Source organism: Pyrus communis, chromosome 15, assembly GCF_041283825.1.
Source record: "Pyrus communis isolate YQ-2024b chromosome 15, ASM4128382v1, whole genome shotgun sequence".
In the NCBI taxonomy this organism is placed as follows: domain Eukaryota; kingdom Viridiplantae; phylum Streptophyta; class Magnoliopsida; order Rosales; family Rosaceae; genus Pyrus; species Pyrus communis.
In genome coordinates this window covers 17,951,575-17,968,140 of record NC_142579.1, presented here as the reverse complement: position 1 = coordinate 17,968,140, position 16,566 = coordinate 17,951,575, and the positions used below count along the sequence as shown (strand labels likewise).

The 16,566-nt window shown below is 41.0% G+C and overlaps 1 pseudogene; it reads left to right on the top strand.

Moving 5' to 3' along the window:
- Window positions 1-8,289: 8,289 nt before the first annotated feature.
- LOC137722304 (uncharacterized) lies at window positions 8,290-12,192 on the top strand (annotated as a pseudogene).
- The last annotated feature ends 4,374 nt before the right edge of the window (window positions 12,193-16,566 follow it).

Genomic DNA, 16,566 nt, shown 5'->3' with positions numbered 1-16,566 from the left:
TTATAAGTGTATTTGTGAGCTTATTCAGTATCTTATTGTGGATTATTTGACCAATGACTTAGATGTATCTATGGTCATTATAATATTTACTTGCAATTACAAGCGAAATTCCCAAATTTGGTAGGCCATTTCATGCCATTTGGGATTAATTTTGAGCACATAACTCTCATGGCTTACCACAAGCTTTAAGTGTTTTGTTCATTACAAATTTTTGCTTGGGAGATGCATTATGATCACATGCATCATCATTATCATTTCGGTTGATTTTTATTTTCCAACCAACAAGTAATTGTGTATACAAAGATGGTTTTAATCATTTAAAATTGGGATTCAAGTCAATTTGTTTCAAGTTTTGCTCATAGTTACCATAGTTTTGTGGATTGTCACTTTGGTTAGACAATATTCCTGACGTTCGGGGGAGAAATGATTGTTTTCAAAGAACATCGAGAATTAGTGTTGATACATCCTCATTTGTCTCATCCAAACTATATAAAGTCATAAGTGACGTTGATTAATTTGTTGCATGCCTAAAGGATGACACATGTATAGGTTCTAAACTTTGAATTCCTCATAAGTAAAGATTAATAAAGTTCAAGCCCTAATTGAAAATAACGCTCCATAGGTGGTTATCACCCAAATCTCAAGTAATTCATCTTAAGATGTTTGTCCTAAATGTGACAATAGAAGCCCTGAAGAGGCATTGTACCCAAACAATGAAATACTTATAAAATCACGCATGCGCATCGGAATGGGAGAATTGTTAGATCACAAATTGAGGATTATAGTAGCTACTCACATCATAAAGGGCTATCCAAACCCGTTTTCCCATCAAGGTCTATTCAATCACAAATTGTCGACATATTGTAAAATGGTTGGCCAAATTGAAGAGGTAAATTCCATTTTGAGAGCCATTAAAAAACATGAAATAAGGGAACCTATAATTTATACCTCTAAATGTTATTCTTGTGTGTTTGTAATGAAACAAGCTCACTAATTACGTTATGGTGCTCCATAGTAGAGACATGAGTATTTTTTTGTCACCATTTATGCAACCACATTTCTACAAGTACGTGAGACTCATAGCATGTGGAGGCTACATACTACTTAAGATTTTTAGTTTTGGTCTCTCCATTGAACCAATTTTATAAAGAATAGAGAATGCCATGAAACTCTTCATCAAAGATTTCAAATGAAGAGCATAAAGCTCAAAATATGTACTCAATACATTTTCTAGCTAAATTTGGTATATGTTGACTCAAAGAGTACTTCGTTTAGTTCAAACTGAACTATAATGTTGCAATTATGGACATACAAGCGTGTTGTGTTCTTTGCCCTCCGACCAAGTTTTGATCCCACTAGGTTTTTCCTAGCAAGGTTTTAGCGAAGCAGCAAAATGCGTGTCCAATACCTTATTAGTGGTTTCAAAGTTGTACTTGATTTTTCTCCTTCACTTTGGTTTTGTCCCATTGGGTTTTCCAAGCAAGGTTTTTATTAGGACAACTATCATCAATGGTGAACTTAAATTTATTAATGCACAGGTATCCAAGGGAGAGTGTTGTAAATATTTATGTCTATGTGGCTGTCCACATTTGTAACCAATTGTGTAGTTAATCTCTTATTAATCATTGATGTAATTAGAGGCACTTGGGCTTCTCTTTCAAGTAACTCTTACCCTATATGAAGGGCTCTAATGATACACTCATATTTCTCCTCCCAATCTCTATATTCTCTCTTATCTCTCTTGTTATTTGTATTTCTTATACTTTATTTTTTATACTACATTTTTTCATGTTATATTATTCTCTCTCTCTCTCTCTCTCTCTCTCTCTCTCTCTCTCTCTCTATATATATATATATATATATATATATATATTAAAACTTGCCTACTAATTTACCTATACAAATAATGTTACCCATATTGTAAGGTGCGAACCGCAAAAACACACCTTGTGTGCAGACTGCAATCTAACAGTGGTGTTGCTGAGCTCACGGTAGAACTGAGTTGTTGTGACCTAGTGTAATTAAACATTCAATTTTTTTTTATTCGGTGGGTATGTGTTTGTCAGAGAAAAAGTTGAAGGCGGGGAGCTGAAGGATATGTTCGCGCATTGTAGAGGGAAAGAAAGAGAGGCAGAGACATGGAGATGGGGTGAGGATCAATTCCAGTGAGGCTAAAGCAGCGTTGCGACTGCGATCGATTCCAGTTTGGGAGAGTAATCTTATATCTTTAATTTTTTTTTGTTCACTTGGGGCGTTTGTCGGCAAGAGAGGAGGAGAGTAATCTTATACCTTTAATTTTTTTCGTTTAGTAGGGGTGTTTTTGTCGGCGAGAGAGGGGGAGATTAGGGTTTTCTTCGATAGGAAATAGAGGCAGAGAGAAGGAGCTGGTGAGGTTGGAAGGGTTTGATTTCAGGTCGATTGATTGGGACCCGGTAAAATCCTATACCTTTATACCTTTAAAAAAAAAAATTTCACCAGGTGTGTTTTTATCAAAGAGATGGACGGGTGAGGGTTATAGTCGGGGTGAAAGAGAGGCAGAAAGGGAGTTTGTGAGCTAGTGAAGGGTCGATTTCACTGGGTTTTTATAAATCAGGGATTTGAGTCTATAATGGTGGGTGGTTTGGACTACACCTGGTTGAAACAGTGAATTTGGAATTTAGATATATAGGTGTAAAACTTGTGATGGGTTGTGATACATTGTGTTGTAGTTGTGAAGACATTGAAGTGTAATTTGATGGGGGATGAACTAATATTTTTATGTGGGCATAGTTGTTTTAGAACGTTTCAGTGCCACACCAGTGTTGGAAATTGTGCTACGTAAACTGTGACATATGTTGAATGTATATGAATATTTGTGATAGCTTATGAACATTTATAACAATAACACTTGAGTCACTTAAAAAAGCTTGACATTATGATATACTTAAAAAAGTGCACCTAATGTACATAACAACAAGTCGTAAATATATAAGAAGGCAAACTTTACCCTAAGGATCCTTTTAGTGGCTTGTTTGAGTCTTTTTTACGTACTCATACTCCTTGTAATCATGACTGTCTCCTACAATGTCCTCCTTATGCGACGGCAAAATGTAGTCCTAATCATTTCCCTGCGGTTACGATGGAGATACGAATGAAATTTCTTAAACGCATCAAAGAAACCGGAGTCACACTCTTGTTAGAGCTAGTTTGTCGCTCATAAAGTGATTGACGTACGATGTACATCTTCCTCCTTATTTAGAACTAGTTCATCATACTTATGCTTTGGGCTATGTATTTGGCATTTGTACTTGGCCGATTTGTACAACGCTTCGTACAAATTTTGTTGTACCATAACCAAGATAGACTCCTGTTCGTTGCATTTTTGATGCCACACAATGACGGACCGTGAGTAATTTCTGAATTTGATATTCACTTTGCAATTTGATCGGTCGGATCATGAAATTAGCAACATTCCTCGAATCACACATGATATCTACGGTTGCCATGGTTGTGGATGAAGTAAATGTTGGGATCTTTATTGTCCTTGGCTTGTGTTTATAGGAGATTAGTTTAGATGTCATTAAATTATTTACACCAACAAAAATCTGGATGGATGGGACATATATATGATGGTCTGTTGTAGGTATATTCAGTTCGTATACAGTTTACAACCAATTGGTTTGAAATTCTGTCCAAATCCTTAACCTTTTTTTTATAACTATATTAAGGATGTGTTGTGGTTGCTAGGAATTATTCAGTTTGTATAGTCATATTTAATGGGGTGGTTTTGGTTGTGTGTGGGTTTATGAGTAGTTATGAATTTTTATGTCTGCTTTGCTGTAGTCTTGTCAGTTAGGTCTTTCCAGAAGCACACAATAGATATTCAAAGGGATCATTGATACAAAATATGAAAAATACACAGAAACATATCACCACTCCCATAGGCAATGCTAAACACATAGTTTGAACATTTGAGAGCCAAAAAACCACGTTGTCATCTAACCCCCACACCAAATGTTAAAGATATTATGCGTACATTTGTGCTCCAAGAAATGTACTTATCCCACTACCACATCCACTCTTACAAGCATTCTGGAATGAGTTGAGAACCAAAAAATATGTACACATCCCACGCACGGAAACTTAATTTAGTGAATTGTTACCAAATCCAAGGACCTCGGGTATGATTACTTATGAATGGGTTGATCATTGGGTAGCACACGTTGGGTATAAAACTTAAAAGAATTAATCCTTTCATGCACAATAAGTTTTCCTCAATTCCATTTCCTCCTTAGTGGAGGTGCATCCTTTGGATTTCTCTATTAGCTGAGTTTGTTCAAGTACTTCAAATGGTGGAGGGAGGCAATAATCTCTGTTGCCTCTGTTTTTAATTCTTGGTTGCCTTTTCAACAATTCTGAACTCACTACGAGCATGTTTGATTTCCCTAACCAACTGAACGTGTTTTTTTTTTTTTTTTTTTTTTGCAAAAGAAAAGATAGTGGTTTAAGTGATGTACACCTGAAAACAGAAGGTTGTAATGAAGTCTACCACCTCTAAGCCCTGAGTGTGGCCACTTGTTGCCAGACTTTGGTTCTTTGCCAAGGGTGTATTCACAGTGACTGGTTTCTGAGATTTGGAATTGGGTGTAGGACAAACATATGTGGGAGTAGGAGTATAAAATAGGACTAGACTGGTTTTGGGAGGTGGAGTATTAATGATGATTGGAGGATGAGGTATGACTGTTGATGTATAAAAGAGGATTTCGTGAGGAGTTTTGGCTGTTGGTGTATTCAATAGGGTTGGAGGAGACGACTTGGGTGGTATTTCCATGATTGAATGAAGTTACTGATCCATTACAGATGTAAGGAGAGTTGGAAATTAAAGAGAGGGAATTAAAGATGTAAGGAAAGATGGGAGATGAGAGTTAATGAATTAGGTGAAAACTTGGGATTAAAATCCTCTTTTTGCTGCTTTCTACAAAGATCGAAGGATTTGGAGGGAAAAGGTTCCCCCAAAATTTTTATTTCCCTCCACTACGACTGTTGCCTCAATTATCCATGTGGTGTGCTCAGATAACGCCACGGGGAAATTGTGACAGCCCGTCCCGAGAAATTCTAAAAACGTAACGTGAAAAGACGAATTTGCCCCTAGTTCAATTTCTTTACGTTTTGCGTTATGTTTTTGGGTTTTGTTGGCATGTTTTGAGCCACACACATACTCCCACACACCCACACCCTTTTTCCCCTACCCTGCATCCTACCCGTGCCCAGTACCTTTCCTCATTACCCTTGAAACGTACGGACATACACCCAAACCCATCAAACCTTCACAGATCATGGAATCCAAGCACATATTCGAGCTCGTGAGGCTTGTAGGAGTCCAACCATACCATTTTCAGGTAAGAACACCATCGTTTTCACGTCGAATCCACGATGTCCGATTTCGAGTACTGTTCATGCACATGTGATTTCTCACGTTTTAGGGAATTTCAAGCTTGTAGGTAGCTTGGTGAGGTCCCTAGGAGGCTCAGGGTGGTTCGTTTGAAAGATTTGGACGTCAGGATCACTAGTTTCGAAGTTGGCCGGAGTTAGGTTGAATTTTCAGGTGAGATTTCGTGGTTTTTAACCCTTGAAAGTAGTATAATTGTGTTCCTATAGTTCCAAGCTTCATTTTGGTACCAATTTTGTGAAATTTGGATGAAAAACGAAGAAGATATCAACGTTTGAAAAATTCCCGATTTTCCGGCGTCGGCGACGGCGCCGGAGGCCCGCCGGAGAAGACGACGGAATATTTCGTCAAGTCTGACGGAATATTCCTGATGCCGTTGACGGAATCTGTTAAAATTGACGGAATATTCCCTACGGTGTCAGTTGACGCCGTCAGCGTACCAGGCACGTGCCTGCGCGTGGCAGGCGCGTGCGACGGAGGAAAATTATTTTAAAAATATGGGGATGTTCCTGAGGTTGAGTAGAGCACGTTGGTATATTCAATTGCCCCATTTGAGCATTGTATGAGAAGTTATTACGAAAGGTTTGGTTATGTACTTTAAAATTAACGTTTTTGTAGTTGTTTCGCATATAGGTGATACCTATCCCGAGGACGAGCGTAGTCACTCGAGGCAGGGGGGCTACGACCCTTCCACATACCAGTGAGTGGGCTTTTTGTTTTCTGTATATACCTATATACTTATATTTTCCTAGAAATTGATTTAAATGTTTAATAGTTATATGCCATATTTTATATTGCCATTGGTTATGCATAATTACTTGCATTGGCATATATGGGTGTGTATTGGTGCTGTGGACGCACAGGTAAGTGTTATTCATGTCTATATTCAGTAGTGATTCGAGAAGTTTAGAGAGCTCATAACCTGCACCCCCGGTGTTAGTGCTCCCGCCCAGAGTAGGGCACAGTCCTTCACGTGATGTTCACCTCCCGCACCACACGCTCAGCTTGGATCCAAGTTAGGTGCACAGTCCTGTCGTACAGACCACTTTAGGTGGTTCCGTAGGTCACCCGCGATTACTCGCCCAGCCTTCACGTGATCGTAGCACTAGAGCGTTTATATGTTACACCCAGTCTTGTCGTACAGACCACTATAGGTGGTTCCGACTCGTGTGCAGGTCTAGCTATTGATATTGAGATTTGAGCTCTAGATGCAGCCGTACAGGTCACGTTAGGTGACTCCGGCTGCCATATTATATGCTATTGATATGATTTATACCTGGGCACTTGCATTTCATTGTGAGGTTTTGGCATGGCATATTCTTGAGCATGATTGGTATATATATACGTATATATGGTTTCTGGGAAGTATACAAGTTTTACGGCGAGGGGTTAGAACTTATTTATTAAATGGTTTTAGAAAAGCTTTGTTTTTGCCCACTCACGCTTTTGTTTTGCGCCCCTCCAGGTTCTAGTTGTCTAGCAGGTTTGGTGGTTTCCCAAAGGGCTTTTCCGGCATTTCTGACAGACAATCACCAGCGTAGGGCCACCTTCGGGTGTACTGTTGTCGCGTCATTTGCATTTGGACTGCTTAGGCTTTATGCTCTGACCTAGGCGTCGCACTTGCTTTGCACTTGTTATTACTATATGTAAAATCAGTTTTTATTTATTCGTATTGCTACTGCTATTATCATTTTATTTAGCTTCCGCACAGTGCACATGGCTACGTCACTTCCACGTGACGGCCAGCATGCCCTGATCTCGGTCGAGGTGTGTCAGTTTGGTATCAGAGCCTAGGTTTGGCAGTCCTGTGCTTTTGTGAGTATTCTAATGGTTTTGGTGTCTTCTGTCAGAATTATGCCGCCTCGTCGGGAACCACGTCGCTCTGTTGAGCCTAGTTTCCCCGATATTGTTCAGCTAGGGGAAGCAATTGCTACAGCTATTCAATTTGCGATCCGCCCTCCCTAGAGGACTCCTCTGGAGACTATGTACAATTTGAAGTTGGATAAGTTCGAAGGTAATGAGGGTCATGAGGGCGCAGAGCGATGGTTATAGCACATTGAGAAGACTTTTCGTGTGTTGCACAATCAGGGGAACCTTCCTGTTGAGAGGTGGGTTGAGACGACATCATGGTTCCTGGGTACGGAGTCTGCAACCTGGTGGGAGCAGGAACTTCGTCGTTTGACTCCAGCTGAGAGGATTGATTGGGATGTTTTCAAAGAGTTGTTCAAGAGAAGGTTTGTGCCTCCTGAGTATATTGATCGTAAGAAGCAAGAGTTCACCGAGCTGAGACAGGGGAAGATGACGGCGAATGAGTACTATCGGAGATTCACTGATCTGTCTCGCTACCATCCAGACGTTGCTGGTAATCCGGCAGAGATGCTTCGTCGTTTCCGCCTAGGTACTAAGAAGAGTGGTGTTCGATGGCGACCACCACCCACTGTGATACCTACCAGGATTTCTACGAGATATTGTTGAGGATTGAGGATTCAGAAAACATGCCGAGCGAGAGTGAAGAGGAAGAGAAGGATGGTAATCAGAAGAAAGAGGATAAGGGTAAAGGTCAGTCGTCGCTCGGGCCTCGTAGGACGCAGAACTTCAAGAGGGGTGGCTCTAGTTCTAGCTCTTCTAGCGGTGGTTTCAGCGCCATTGGTCAGGGACGTGGAGGTAGGTTTGCTGGTAGTGCTAGAGGCCAGAGACAGGGTGATGGTGGTAGAGGTAGAGCTCCAGTTTACCGCAGGTGTAATAATCGGCATTTTGGTGAGTGTAGGCATGGCAGTAGTGGTTGCTTCACCTGTGGGCAGATGGGACATCGAGCTGCAAATTGTCCCCAGAGTCAGCAGTAGAAGCCGCAGCAGACTTTCATGCCACCACCTGCACCGATTCAGCAGATTCAGGGTCCGGGTGGTTATGGACAGGCAGGTCGAGGTAGTGCCTACCATTATCAGGGCGATGCTGTTCCTTATGCCCTGGGACAGTATCAGTATCCCCAAGACCCCTATTCCCAGAGTGGTTATCCTCCATATTCTGGCGGCTATATGCCGTATCCTCTAGCTTCAGCAGGCGGTTCTCAGTGGTACCAGGGAGGACAGTTCCAGCAGGGAGAGATTGCTACGAGTAATGCGGGGTCTTCGAGGCAGTCTGGTCAGCCCAGTCAGGGGCGTGGCACTCAGAGTCGTGGTGGCCAGACGAGCAGAGGTCGAGGTGGACGACAGCAGACCCAGGGGCGTATTCATAATATTTCTCTGCAGGATGCTCAGAACAATCCGGATTTGATCATGGGTACGTTAAATATCCTTGGCTATTTTGCTAGAGTATTAATTGATTGTGGTGCTACACATTCTGTGATTTCTCATACATTTGCTCAAGTGACGCAACCTCGCCCCACACCTCTAGGGTATGATTTAGAGTTCGCTATGCCTAGAGGGGAGAGATGTATAGTATATCGTGTGTACCGAGGATGTCCAATGATAGTAGAGGATGTGGTTATGCCAGCTGATCTTATCCCGTTAGACATTGTTGATTTTGATGTGATTTTGGGCACAGATTGGTTGCATTTCAATCATGCCAATATTGATTGTTACGAGAAAATAGTTACGTTTCATCGTCCTGGACTACCTGTGGTTACTTTTGTGGGCGAGCAGAGTGGGGTGAGACATGGTGTTATTTCAGCTTTGCGAGCGAAAATGTTGTTGTCTAAGGGTTGCCAGGGGTACCTAACTCATGTGGTGTTGGATGAGGCCGCTCCTGGTAGAGTTGAGGATGTGAGAGTAGTCAGACATTTTCCCGATGTTTTCCTCGAGGATTTACCTGGTTTACCACCAGACCGAGACACGGAGTTTACTATCGAATTGCTTCCAGGTACTAATCCTATTTCCTTGACTCCTTATCGTATGGCTCCCTTTGAATTAAGGGAATTGAAGGTTCAGTTGCAGGAATTAATGGATAAAGGTTTCATTCAGCCTAGTACTTCACCTTGGGGTGCTCCAGTATTGTTTGTGAGAAAGAAAGACGGAACTTTAAGGCTGTGTATTGATTACAGGCAATTGAATCGGGTGACGATTAAAAACCGTTATCCATTGCCACGTATTGATGACTTGTTTGACCAGCTTTGAGGTGCTTGTGTATTCTCCAAGATTGACTTGAGGTCTGGATATTATCAGCTAAAGATTAATAGAGATGACGTTCCTAAGACGACATTCAGGACTCGTTATGGTCATTACGAGTTTCTGGTTATGCCATTTGGGTTGACGAACGCACCAGCTGCATTTATGGACTTAATGAATCGGGTGTTCCAGCCATATTTGGATAGGTTTGTTATTGTTTTTATCGACGACATTCTGGTGTATTCTAAGTCGAAAGCGGAGCATGTTCGACATCTTACTTTGGTGTTGAAAAGGTTGAGGGAGCACCAATTGTATGCTAAGTTTAGCAAGTGCCAGTTTTGGTTAGACCAAGTTGCGTTTTTAGGGCACATCGTTTCAGCTAAGGGTATTTTGGTGGACCCTCAGAAGGTCGCAGCTGTGGAGAGTTGGGAGCAACCGCGAACCGTCACAGAGGTGAGGAGCTTCCTTGGTTTAGCAGCGTATTATTGACGGTTTGTTAAGGATTTTTCTGTGATTGCTTTACCATTGACGAAGTTAACGAGGAAAGACGTTAAGTTCGAGTGGGATGATAGGTGTGAGTAGAGTTTCCAGCAGTTGAAGTATTGTCTCACTCATGCACCTGTATTAGCACTCCCGGACGATAGTGGTGATTTCGAGGTTTATAGCGATGCTTCCTTGAATTGTCTGGGATGTGTGTTGATGCAGCATGGTAGGGTGATTGCTTATGCTTCACGGCAGTTAAGACCTCATGAGTTGAATTACCCTACACATGATTTGGAGTTGGCTGCTATTATCTTTGCATTGAAGTTATGGAGACACTACCTTTATGGAGAGAAATGTAGGATCTTTACAGATCACAAGAGTCTTCAATATCTGTTTACTCATAAGGAACTTAATCTTCGTTAATGGAGGTGGTTGGAGTTGCTCAGTGATTATGATTGCACGATTGATTATCACCCTGGTCGTGCAAATGTAGTTGCTGATGCACTTAGCAGGAAGTCTTAGGGCCGCATTAATGCGTTGTATGCAAGTCGTATTCCTCTTTTGGCGGACTTACGCTCTACGGGAGTGAGGTTGGAAGCAGAAGATCGAGATGTGGCTTTACTTGCTAATTTTCAAGTTAGGCCAATTTTAGTAGATCGGGTGCTTGAAGCTCAGATAGCGGATAGGGAAACCCAGGAACTAATTCAAGCTCGAGATCGAGGAAGGAGGAGAGACCTCAGAGTTCGTGAATCGGACGGCATGTTGATGCAGGAGGGTAAAATGTTCGTGCCTAATAATCTGGATTTGAAGAAGGAAATTCTCGATGAAGCACATATCTCGGCTTACGCAATGCATCCAGGAGCTACTAAAATGTATCATACCATTCGACCATTTTATTATTGGCCGGGTATAAAGAGGGAGATAGCTGAGTATGTGAGTAGGTGTGTTGTTTGTCAGCAAGTTAAGGCGGAAAGGAAGAAGCCGTTTGGGTTGTTGCAGCCGCTTCCCGTTCCAGAGTGGAAATGGGAAAATATTACTATGGATTTTGTGTACAAGCTTCCGCGTACACATAATGGTTTTGATGGCATTTGGGTGATCGTTGATCGGCTCACTAAGTCAGCATATTTTATTCTTGTGAGGGAGAAGTATTCTTTGGGCCGATTAGCAGAGCTGTTTATCTCGAAGATTGTGAAGTACCATGGTGTCCCTGTGAGTATTGTCTCGGATCGTGATCCACGATTTACATATAAGTTTTGGGTGGCATTTCAGGAAGCTTTGGGTACGAGACTACTTTACAGTACAGCGTATCATCCTTAGATGGACGGATAGTCAGAGAGAACTATTCAGACTTTGGAGGATATGTTGCGAGCTTCGGTGTTACAGTTTGGTGATGCTTGGCACCAGCGGTTGGATTTAATGGAATTTGCCTACAACAACAGCTTTCATTCGAGTATCGGCATGGCGCCATTTGAGGCATTGTATGGTAGATCTTGTCGCACACCGTTGTGTTGGTCAGAGGTTGGAGAAAGAGTCTTAGTGGGTCCGGAGATTGTTGAGGAGACTACTCAGAATGTTCAGGTGATTAAGTCTAACTTGAAGGTAGCCCAAGACAGGCAGAAGAGTTTAGCAGATCGTCATGCTACGGATAGAGTGTACGAGGTCGGAGATTGGGTATTTCTGAAGCTTTCACCGTGGAGAGGTGTCGTGCGGTTTGGGAAGAAAGGTAAATTGAGTCCCAGGTACATTGGACCATACATGGTCACAGAGCGAGTTGGTGAGGTAGCTTACAGGTTGGAGTTGCCTCCGAAGTTGGCTAGAGTACATAATATTTTCCACGTGTCTATGCTTCGACATTATGTTGCTGATCCGTCTCACGTGATACCTCCTCAACCCTTGGAAATTAATCCAGATTTGACTTATGATGAGGAACCTGTGACGATACTAGATTGGAAGGAAAAGGTTCTGAGGAACAAGAGGGTGAACTTAGTAAAAGTTTTGTGGAGGAATCATACCGTCGAGGAAGCTACGTGGGAGACAGAAGATCGAATGAGGGACTTGTATCCTCGGTTGTTCTTTGATCACAAGGGGTTGTTGTTTGGTTGTTTTGAATTTCGGGACGAAATTCTTGTAAAGTGGGTAGGTTGTGACAGCCCGTCCCGAGAAATTCTAAAATCGTAACGTGAAAAGACGAATTTGCCCCTAGTTCGATTTCTTTAAGTTTTGCATTATGTTTTCGGGTTTTGTTGGCATGTTTTGAGCCACACACATACTCCCACACACCCACACCCTTTTTCCCCTGCCCTGCATCTTACCCGTGCCCAGTACCTTTCCCCATTACCCTTGAAACGTACGGACATACACCCAAACCCATTAAACCTTCACAAATCGTGGAATCCAAGCACATATTCGAGCTCATGAGGCTTGTAGGAGTCCAACCATACCATTTTCAGGTAAGAACACCATCGTTTTCACGTCGAATCCACGATGTCCGATTTCGAGTACTGTTCATGCACACGTGATTTCTCACGTTTTAGGGAATTTCAAGCTTGTAGGTAGCTTGGTGAGGTCCCTAGGAGGCTCGGGGTGGTTCGTTTGAAGGATTTGGACGTCGAGATCACTAGTTTCGAAGTTAGCCGAAGTTGGGTTGAATTTTCAGGTGAGATTTCGTGGTTTTTAACCATTGAAAGTAGTATAATTGTGTTCCTCTAGTTCCAAGCTTCATTTTGGTACCAATTTTGTGAAATTTGGATGAAAAACGAAGAAGATATCAACGTTTGAAAACTTCCCGATTTTCCGGCGCCGTCGCTCACCGGAGAAGACGACGGAATATTCCTGACGCCGTTGACGGAATCTGTTAAAACTGGCGGAATATTCCCTACGGCGTCAGTTGACGCCGTCAGCATGCCAGGCACGTGCCTGCGCATGGCCGGCGCGTGGGGGCGCGTGCGACGGAGGAAAATTATTTTAAAAATATAGGGATGTTCCTGAGGTTGAGTAAAGCACGTTGGTATATTCAATTGCCCCATTTGAGCATTGTATGAGAAGTTATTACGAAAGGTTTGGTTATGTACTTTAAAATTAACGTTTTTGTAGTTGTTTCGCATATAGGTGATACCTATCCTGAGGACAAGCGTGGTCATTCGAGGCAAGGGGGCTACGACCCTTCCACATACCAGTGAGTGGGCTTTTGGTTTTCCGTATATACCTATATACTTATATTTTTCCAGAAATTGATTTAAATGTTTAATAGTTATATGCCATATTTTATATTGCCATTGGTTATGCATAATTACTTGCATTGGCATATATGGGTGTGTATTGGTGCTGTGGACGCACAAGTAAGTGCCAGGTAAGTGTTATTCATGTCTATATTCAATAATGATTTGAGAAGTTTAGAGAGCTCATAACCTGCACCCCCGGTGTTAGTGCTCCCGCCCAGAGTAGGGCACAGTCCTTCACGTGATGTTCACCTCCCGCACCACACGCTCAGCTTGGATCCAAGTTAGGTGCACAGTCCTTTCGTACAGACCACTTTAGGTGGTTCCGACTCGTAGGTCACCCGCGATAACTCGCCCAACCTTCACGTGATCGTAGCACTAGAGCGTTTATATGTTACACCCAGTATTGTCGTACAGACCACTATAGGTGGTTCCGACTCGTGTGCAGGTCTAGCTATTGATATTGAGATTTGAGCTCTAGATGTAGCCGTACAGGTCACGTTAGGTGACTCCGGCTGCCAGATTTCATGCTATTGATATGATTTATACCTGGGCACTTGCATTTCATTGTGAGGTTTTGGCATGACATATTCTTGAGCATGATTGGTATATATATACGTATATATGGTTTCTGGGAAGTATACAGGTTTTACGGCGATGGGTTAGAACTTATTTATTAAATGGTTCTAGAAAAGATTTGTTTTTGCCCACTCACGCTTTTGTTTTGCGCCCCTCCAGGTTCTAGTTGTCTAGCAGGTTTGGTGGTTTCCCAGAGGGCTTTTCCGGCATTTCTGACAGACAATCACCAGCGTAGGGCCACCTTTGGGTGTACTGTTGACGCGTCATTTGCATTTGGACTGCTTAGGCTTTATGCTCTGACCTAGGCGTCGCACTTGCTTTGCACTTGTTATTACTATATGTAAAATCAGTTTTTATTTATTCGTATTGCTACTGCTATTATCATTTTATTTAGCTTCCGCACCGTGCACATGGCTACGTCACTTCCACGTGACGGCCAGCATGCCCTGATCTCGATCGGGGTGTGTCAGAAATATATTAGGAATATTGAATTTTAGTAATAAATAATAATAATAATAATTAAAAATATTAGAAATCCAAAAATGTTATGAAGATGATCAGGATCATATTCCCTACGTCATGATCAGGGTCATACGGCGAAAGATTGCCATCTCTATTAATCTTGTCATTTTCATTCCTCGGATACATTCCAACTTCCTCTATAGCTAGCATCGTGGGTAATGTGGTCATAGTAAACTATGGTAATCTTGTGAAAGCAGTTACTACTTTCCCACGACTTTGGTAAACTATTCAAAAGTATAAAGACTTGCATTTCGTCAGAAACAGGATGACCAACATTAGAAAGATCTCTTGCCATAATCTCGATCTTGGTAATATGGTCCACCGTGGTATCATTCTCAGACATATGTGCTGTTGTACTTCTCAAAATGTAATTGAATATAAGTTTGAAATTGGGACTATACTTGTCTTCAAGAATATCCATGATCTTCTTTACAATCATGTACTCCTCATAAAGAGAAATTAAATCATCTTTCATATGGTTCAAAATTGTGGCACGAGCTATCTTATTATCCTTTTTCCATATTGTATAGGCTCGCGTAAACGAGTGTCTCATCTTGAATTATATACAAAGTTTTCTCATGAGTAAGAAGATAAGTAATCTTTATCTTTCATATACGATGATTAACATTATTGAATCTCTCAGTTTTGATTGACTCAAACTTATTAGCCATTTCACAAATTAAAATAGAGCTCATAACTACAAATATTAATTTATGCCACAGCCAATAATAAAAATAAAAATAACTCAGAAAAAATACTGCTACTTGATAAACTTGATCAAAAGCAGTAGTAATAAAAAACATACAAATCAACTTTCAAGAACCTTTTTCCAAATATTTAATAATTTGGATTAGTGGTTGACTGAGACTTGGTTTTGATTTATGGATAGTGAAGATTTGTGGAAAAGCAAATCTATTGCATTCAGGTCTGATCGCGGACTTCTGAGTGCGGTTTCTACTGCACCATTTGGAGCTTGGAATGAGTGGCAAGTTTAATTGGTTTTGAATTCAAATATATTATCTTCTCTCAAACCAATTGAATTGTTTTTCTATTCTTGTTGTGATAATCACGCTCCAAGAATCCCAGTTTGTCTTTGTTGCAGATCACGTTCGTAAACAAACAAAATACATGCGTACGATGCCGTGATACGTGGTAGTGCCGAAGCCTTCTTCTTCCTTATGTGATACCACAGAAGGGAGTGCTCGACATCTCTTTAAGATATCACAGGATGACATAGGATTGAGCTTTAATATTGTTAGACTATTCATTACTATGAGGTAGAGCCTGGAAAAAAAGCACATCAAAGAGAAGAGAAAATACATTAAATGATTTGTCTAGATAAAAGAATTATCTTTTTATAGACTTCATCATACTCTTTCCAGACAACTTTGAATAGGCATTGTGGAAGACCTAATACACATTTTTTTTTTTTTTCTTTTTTCAAACAATATATTTACACCAAAAGGAGCAAACTTGTAGTAAGTCTACCATCACTTCCCCTTGCATGTTGGCCGACCAGGTCTTTAGTTTTGGACTAATTCCCTATTTGGTTTTAGTTGTGTCATACAACTTAAAACCAATGGGTCTTTATAGACCAAACACATTTGGGCCACGAAAATCGAAACTAATATAAAGCCCAATGCGAAACATTTTCGTATGGTTAATTAACCAATTAATTAGTCTTAGCCAAGCTTAATTAAAATATTTAATTGATTATCCATCTCATTGATATTTCTTTACATTCATCTATACTTGGTGTACGATGCATTAAGTTTCAATTAGCGAGGCAGTATGCGATTGTAACTCTTAATAATCTATTGTGAATTGATAATAACTTTCTGAAGCGAAGAGAACTGATATAGAATGGACAGACGAGCAAATTGAAGAACAACTCAAAAGGCGTGAAAGTGGCAGCAAAGTTTCCAAAATGTAGGTGTGATCGTCAGTGTTAGAATCATGCCCGTAAAATGTCATCTCAAAGAGAATGGTGCAAGTAACGATACTCACGACTTTGTTTGATATCTAGGGGTATTTTTGGCCACAATCCCTCATTTACTTTCTCAAAACAGCATTTAAGTTTTTAAGAATGTTGTTGGAACTTTGTTTACTATTTTATTTATTTCCTATTTAATTGTTAATCGATAACACGTTTAAAATTTTCACCCCTTGGACTCTATATATAGAATGATTAGTGTTTGTTTTCCAAAGAGCCAAGACTCGTATGACTTATCAT